The 7,852-nt window shown below is 44.3% G+C and overlaps 1 non-coding gene across 1 annotated transcript; it reads right to left on the bottom strand.

Moving 5' to 3' along the window:
• Window positions 1-6,865: 6,865 nt before the first annotated feature.
• Window positions 6,866-6,988, bottom strand: LOC133872133 (small nucleolar RNA snoR77). The gene has a single exon (XR_009900977.1). It is a non-coding gene; the product is annotated as a small nucleolar RNA snoR77 (small nucleolar RNA).
• Between the last annotated feature and the right edge of the window lie 864 nt (window positions 6,989-7,852).

Genomic DNA, 7,852 nt, shown 5'->3' with positions numbered 1-7,852 from the left:
TCTGCCCAAGCTCCTTTCTTTTTGCCGAGCTTCTTCTTTAGTGTTCTGAGAAGAGTCTTGTTCGTAGCTTCCACTTGTCCGTTCGCCGGTGGATATATCGGGGTTGAGTAATAATTTCTGATACGGAGTTCGGCGCACCATTTTCGAAACGGTCCACAGTCGAACTGTTTTCCGTTGTCGGTAACAAAAGCGTGTGGGATACCGAATCGACATATAATTGAATTCCAGAGGAATTTTACTACGTTGGCGGTAGTGATAGTGGCGAGTGCCTCGGCTTTAGCCCACTTGGTGAAGTAGTCTACCGCGACAAGCAGGAATTTCCGCCCACCTTTTCCCTGTGGCATAGGCCCGACTATGTCGACCCCCCATTTTGCGAATGGCCACGGCGAAGTGATAGGGCTCAGTTTTTCAGGGGGTTGCTTCATCACGCGGGCAAACCTCTGACATTTGTCACACTTTCGGACGATTTTGACTGAATCCTTATTCATTGTTGGCCAGTAGTATCCGGCTCTCATTGCTTTGCGTGCCAACATCCGAGAGCCAGAGTGGTTCCCGCAGACCCCTTCGTGTATTTCCTTTAGTATGTATTCTGCCTCGGAACTTTTAAGACACTTCAGAAGTGGCTCGGTATATCCTCTTCGATAGAGTGACCCTCCGATAAGCACGTACCGAGCTGAATGCATTTTTACCTTCCGAGCTCGCAGCTTTTCTTCGAGTAGGGAACCGTTGCGGAGGTACTGAATGACGTCAGTAGCCCACTCGGGTTCGTCTGATCCTTCTTCAATTTCCATCATGTTGAGTTTTGGAAGGATTGAAGGCTCGGTCTGTATCACCAACCCCCGTGTGGATGTTCTGACGACAGGCCCGGTACCGGAACCCATTTTGGAAAGAGCGTCAGCTCGGGCATTCTCTTCCCGAGGAACTTTGGTTACGGCGGTTCTATGAAAGTTAGATTGGCATTTGCGTACCTTATCGAGATATTGAATCATCTTTTCGCCTTGTGCCTCGGCCGATCCCTGCACATGGCTGACTACCACCTGAGAGTCGCTTCTGATCTCTACATTCCTTGCTCCCATTTCCCGAGCTATTGAAAGCCCGGACAAAAGTGCTTCATACTCGGCTTCATTATTGGTGGTCACGAAATCCAGTTTGATCGCATATTGAAAAGTTTCTCCATCCGGGCTTGCCAAAGTGACACCGACTCTGCTCTTCTGGTTGGCCGAAGAACCATTTACATATGCTACCCATGTTTCCTTCTCGGGCAGTTCTTCGCTTTCGGGCGTATTGCTAAACTCCAGTAGAAAATCGGCTAGCGCCTGACCCTTGACAGAAGTACGAGGGTGGAATTCTATGTCAAATTGTCCCAGCTCTACCGACCAATTTACCAACCTCCCAGAAAGATCCGGTTTTTGTAATATCTTCTTCAGCGGATGCTCGGTTAACACTCGTATAGCGTGTGCCTGGAAATATGGCCTTAGTCTCCGGGCCGAGATTATTAAGGCGAAGGCCAATTTTTCGATCCGAGGATACCTCTCCTCGGCTCCATGGAGTGCTTTACTGGTGAAATAAACCGGTTTTTGAATGCCTGAGTCTTCTCGGACCAAAGCTGAACTGACTGCCGAGGGTGATACTGCAAGGTAAAGATACAAGATTTCTCCTTCCTCGGGGCTGCTCAATAGCGGCGGGTTAGTCAGATACTCTTTTAACTTCTTGAAGGCTTCCTCGCACTCACTGCTCCACACGAAGGCTTTTCTCAAAATCTTGAAGAATGGGATACATTTGTCGGTGGACCGGGAGATGAACCGGTTAAGGGCTGCTATTCTCCCGGTCAGCTGTTGCAGTTGCTTGGTGGTCCGGGGAGGTTGCATACCGAGGACAGCACTTACCTTCTCGGGATTCGCCTCGATTCCTCTTTGCGACACCATGAATCCCAAGAATTTTCCGGAGGAAACGCCGAAAGCGCATTTGGCCGGGTTGAGCTTCATCTTGTGACTCCTTAATGTCTCGAAGGTTTCCCCCAGGTCGGCTATATGGCCGGTGGCTCGTATGCTTTTGACAAGCATGTTGTCAACATAGACTTCCACGTTTCGTCCGATCTGATTTCGGAACATTTTGTTGACGAGCCTCTGGTACGTAGCCCCGGCGTTCTTTAGACCGAACGGCATCATTTTGTAGCAGTATAGACCTCTGTCAGTAATGAACGATGTTTTTTCTTGGTTAGCTTCATCCATGTGAATCTGGTTGTACCCTGAGAAGGCGTCCATGAACGTTAAAAGTTCATGACCGGACGTAGAATCTACAAGGAGATCGATCCGGGGTAATGGGAAACTATCCTTGGGACATGCTTTGTTGAGATCGGTGAAATCAACACACATTCTCCACTTCTCAGTGGCTTTCTTGACTAAAACCACGTTGGCCAACCATTCCGGGTAGTTTACCTCTCGGATAAACCCGGCCCGTAGAAGTTTGTGTACTTCCTCGGCTATGGCCTGGTTCCGTTCCGGTGTGAAAGTCCTCCTTCGTTGTTTCACCGGTCGATGGCTTGGATCCACCATTAGCTTGTGGGCTATTACGGATGGGGGTATTCCCGGCATGTCCTCGTGGCTCCATGCGAACACATCTTTGTTTTTCCTGAGGAATGCCACCAGGGCTTCCTTCATTTCAGGGGGAAGCTGCGCGCCGATACGGACCTTCTTCTTCGAGTCACCGAGCTCGAAATCTTCCAGTTCCTCAACCGGCTCCCCCATCGGTGATTGCTATTTTTCTTCGTCCTTTTTCTTCTCTCCGAGCCTCGTGGCTTCCGGGAGCTTCTTCAAACTTGTATTATAACATTCTCGGGCCATCCTCTGGTCTCCTTTTTCGACACTGACTCTTTCTTCGGTGGGAAATTTCATGCTTAGGTGAGGGGTTGAGGTCACAGCCCTAAATTCATTGAGAGCTGTTCTCCCAAGGATGGCGTTGTAGGCCGATGGTCGGTCGATTATTAAGAACCGAACCATCACCGTCCTCTACCTCGGGTACATTCCTGCTGTGACCGGAAGCTCAATGGACCCGAGTGGGAGCACTTGCTCTCCTGTAAATCCCACAAGCGAATATCTCGCCGGGATTACCTTACTTCAATCGATCTTCATCCGCTCGAAGGCTGACCTGTAAAGAATGTCAGCTGAGCTTCCTGTGTCAACCAAGACGCAGTGTATTTTGTGGTTGGCTATGGCCAGACTCAGTACCAGAGCGTCGGTATGTGGAAGAGATACTCCTGCGTAATCATCATCCGAGAACCCGATCACTTGTGCGTCTCGTTTTTGGGACTTTGGAGGTTTCTGCACCGAGTATACCTCAAAATCCCGTAGCTGCCTTGCATATGCCTTCCGCGCCGAGCTAGACTCTCCGCCTCCTCCGAAACCCCCCAAAATCGTCTGTATTTCCGGAAGGTTTTCCTGCCGTTCTGGTTTGGCTCGGCTCCTACTTCTTTCTCGTGCAGCCCGAGGGTCTGGCTTGCGTTCTGGTTCCCTTCCCCTTTCTTGATTTCTTCCTCGATCATCCCGGGGATTGTTTTGATCCTGATGGAACCGATTCTGATGGGGGCGATTACCGTACTCCGGGTTCTGCTGAATTCTCTGATCTGCGAGGAAACGGACAAGTTTTCCGTTTTCTATGAAGCGTTCAATCAGAAGTCTCAAGGATATGCAGGCTTCTGTGTGATGCCCGGTAGTGTCATAAAACGCACAATACTGGTCAACGTATCGCGAATGCGAATTTGCGAGCACCGGTCTGGGTTTTCGGTACGTCGGGTCTCGTTTTATTTCCAGGAGAACATCCATAATGGGTGCATTGAGGGGTGTCCAGTTGTGACCCCTTAGAGACTCCTGATCCCGCTTTGGTCTCGCCTCTTCTTCTGGAACCCGCTTTCCTTCTTCCTTCCGAAGATTCTTCTTTTTTGGATTCCCGGAGGTGGATGGGCGAGTTTGCTCGGGTCCCAACAGAGCTCGGAGTGTCTCCTCCTGGTTAATGTACTTCTCGGCTTTACTCATAAAGCCATCTAAATTCTGAGGGGGCTTCCTGGCTATATCAACCATTAGTGCTCCATCTTTTCGGATTCCCTGAAAGAGAGCTCCGTAGATGAAATCATCTGTTGTTGCTTCGGCTTCAAGTCTAGCCTGGTTGAACCTCATAAAGAAATCTCTGAGGGATTCCTCGGGTCCCTGGTGCAATGACATCAAGGATCCTGACGGCTTTCTTCTGACCCTTCCGGCCATAAACTGCGTCAGGAACATCCTACCGAGGTCCTCGAAATGACGAATGGAATTTGGCGGGAGGGTCCTGAACCAATCGCGGGCATTGCCCGAGAGGGTCAGAGGGAATGCTCGGCAGGCCACCATTTCAGGTGTTCGATGGAGATCCATGTGGGCTCTGAAATTATCTAGGTGCTCCACGGGATCTTCAAGTCCTGTATAAAATGGGATCTCTGGGACTTTGAACTTTTCGGGAAGGCAGATATTTGCCACCTCCTCGGTGAATGGAGAGGTGGTCTTTTGCAAAAGGTTTTCTACCAGGGAAGCTTTCCCCTTATCGTTCCGTTGAATAGCTGCGGTCAGAACATTGCATCTTTGTTCCAACCGGGCAATCATGCCTTGTACCGCCCTTACCGCCTCGGGTTGAGCAGGGGGAGGGTTTCCTGGGACTTCTTCTTCTTTGTTCGGCTCCCCAGAGCCCTCGACCCGGCTGCCTTCCTCTCGGTTTCCTGGGTCAGTGATAGTTCGGTGAAGTTCTGGAACCCGAGCCTGGAGGATAGCATTCATAGTGGCCAAATCCTCGATGCTCTTGGCCATCTGCTCATTTCTTTCATTCAGGCGAGTGAGTTGGGGATCGTTGGAGTTTCCTTCGTCTCGGGCATTTCGGTCATCCCGAGGCACTCTGTTGGTTTCTGATCGAGTATTCACCATGACGGGATTTTTTTTTTTTTTTTTTGGAAAACGATATAAGTCGTTCCCACAGACGGCGCCAAACTGTTGAGACAGTTTCCGGTAGGTGACGTGTCGATCAGATGTTTGTCTAAGTTGCTCCTGGTTGTACCTGGTTCACCTGAAAAATAAGGCTGCGTCGGGGGGTTCCGACAACCCCGCTCCGATGCTTAAGTAAGTGTATGGTTCTGAGAATAAATGTGCAGAATAATGCCAAAGAGACTGATTAGCATGTACCTTAGCATTTGAAGAGGTTCTTATATTTATAGAGGTTGTGGAGCAGTTTCCATTAGCTTCACGATTCGTGCACGAGGCGGTTGGAGGAGACGTGGCTCCGAATGAACGAATGTTCCGGGTTTCGTATACCTCGGTGGCATCATTGGGTTCCATGACGTGCATCGTGTCCCTTAGATTCCGGGTACTGCCGAGACGCATGCACTGCATGACGTGCATCGTGTCCCTTAGATTCTGGGTACTGCCGAGATGCATGCAGATGCGAATACTAACTAGCATTTGGGTCGCCAACTCAGGCCAGTTGTGACAGATTAGGCCCAAGTGGTCTCAATGGGCCCGGGTAGATTATGCTCTTTTCGATATTTGGGCCTGGTCGGGTGGATCCGAGTGGGCCTACTTCCCGGGTTGGGCCCAACGCCCAGAAAGGTCAATATTTGTCCCAACATGAATAATGCTACATCACATACTCTCCATTTTCTTTGAGAGTAGCAAAACCTTTCCTTTCGGTCGCCAATTAACAAAGCCCATTCAGGTTCAACCCCATAAACCCATTCACGTTCAACCACACATTCCTCTTTATCGCCTTTCCGAAGTATTTGGAATTGTACATCCATATGGAGAGAACCATTTTTTTTATAGTAAAATTTTTGAAAAAAAATCACATTCTCTCTTACAAAATTATCAAAAATTGTCAAGTCAATGTTCTGTATCATGAAAATACACTCGAATTTTATTTAAAAAAGTAACGTTAAAATAAAACACCTAGAATGTTTCTCCAACCACCCCTTAATTTATTTATTTCTTTCTTTTTTTATTAGTTCTTTTTGTACTTTATTTTTTTCTTTTCAAATTTGTAGAAGGAAAAAATTGCATAATCATTTTGGTCTTCTTCTCAGGTCTAGACAGTATTTTGTAATTTTGGGAGAATATTGAAACAACCATCATTTCAGTTGAATATGTGAAATTTTTTATAATTTTATCTTGTTGTATTTAAACGCATCTGATAGGCCATTTAAATTGTTTTAAATAACATATATTATCACATACCAACCTAAACACGTTAGTTGTTTGGAGTCGAGAACTAAATAAGATTTTACTTTGTTTTATCCAAAACAAATCAAATTTTATTTTACTTTCTTTAATTTTATCTCAAAAAGTCAAATTATTCAAACTTTTTTTTTAATTTTATTTGACTCAATTTTCACATTAAATTGTAGTTGAATTCAAATTTTAAAAAATTTAAAAAATCAAACATCCAAACCCAAACCCAATCGTGTCATGTCTATTCGTAAAATTTAAAATCCGTTTAAATTTGTAATTTTAAAAATTATAATTTAAAAATATTAGCTTTAAAATATAAAACTTAAAAAATAAATTTTAAAAACAAAGCTAAACATTTGACATAATTACAATGTGGCCATTAAAATTCAAAATTTCCAAAAAAAAATCATCTTCTTTCTTGCACACTTGCTGCAATTTGAAAAAACATATTTATACTATATTAAATCATAATCTTTTAAAAACACAATTTTCAATACATTCATTTTCTGAAATTTGATTTAAAATCACATTTTTATCTGGAAAATCGCAATCCCAATATCAACCTTGATCTTATACGCACAAAAAACCTTAAACTTAACCTGTTACGAGCAAAACACAAAAGAAAAAGGAATGTACTTAAGCTTACTAGACCAGCTTCAGAGACATCTCAGCAAATCTGAAGAGCAAAAGAGATTTAATTTACGAGCAGTTTAACACCACCTTTGCAATTAGACCTTGCAAAGAGGCTGCCTGAATTACTACTCGAAACAAAAAGATGGTACGAATAAGCCAAAAAAATTATGAAATGCAAACCCTATGTTATGAATAAGATTCATAAAAAATGTATCAGCCAAATCAAAGCGATCCGCTACATTTAGAATGAAATTCATTAGCGGATAGGGTGAAAGGTTGAAATTTCAGTATCGGGGCTATATTCATCTCTATGGCACTGTTTTTGCTAGCCAAAGAGCCAAACTCAAGCCCCAAATCGAACACCTTTTTTCTGGATTTTTTTTTTAAAAAAAAAAAAAAAAAAAAAAAAAAAAAAAAAAAAAAAAGAAGCCAGATGAATAAATCTCGTGGAAGAACAGGACGAACCTCAACGGGATGTATAAACTGGGAAACCCTAACGCCAAATTCGAATCCGCCTCTTCCCTGAACTTCTAACCCTAGGCGAGAGAGGGTTATGAGCTTCCCAAACCCTAAGCGATATATAAACGACGGAGATAGCTATTAGCCCTTCTTGTACGCCCAGATTCACAGATTTACCCTCGAACATTTGTGCTTTCATTTCTCTTCACTTTTGAGTAATGGTAGGCCCATTGGGCCTACAATAAGTCTTTCCCGTAGGCTTTTATCTCAAATAATTTAAGAACCCATGGTTTAAAATAGTTTACAAATTTAGTGGTTGTTGAAATTTTAAAGTAAAAAAAAAATAATTAATAATAATTTTTTTTGAGTAATATTTCTTGCACAACTCTTATACAACTCTTACATAACTCTAATAACATTTTTTTAAGATCAACTATTGAATATTTAGGGCCCACATGTAAGAAAACAAATTCAATTGTTGATGAGAAATGATCAAAACACTCACAATGCACAACAATGATACA

The sequence above is a fragment of the Alnus glutinosa genome, chromosome 6 (assembly GCF_958979055.1).
Source record: "Alnus glutinosa chromosome 6, dhAlnGlut1.1, whole genome shotgun sequence".
NCBI classification, from domain to species: Eukaryota; Viridiplantae; Streptophyta; class Magnoliopsida; order Fagales; family Betulaceae; genus Alnus; species Alnus glutinosa.
This window is presented reverse-complemented; position numbering and strand designations above follow the sequence as displayed.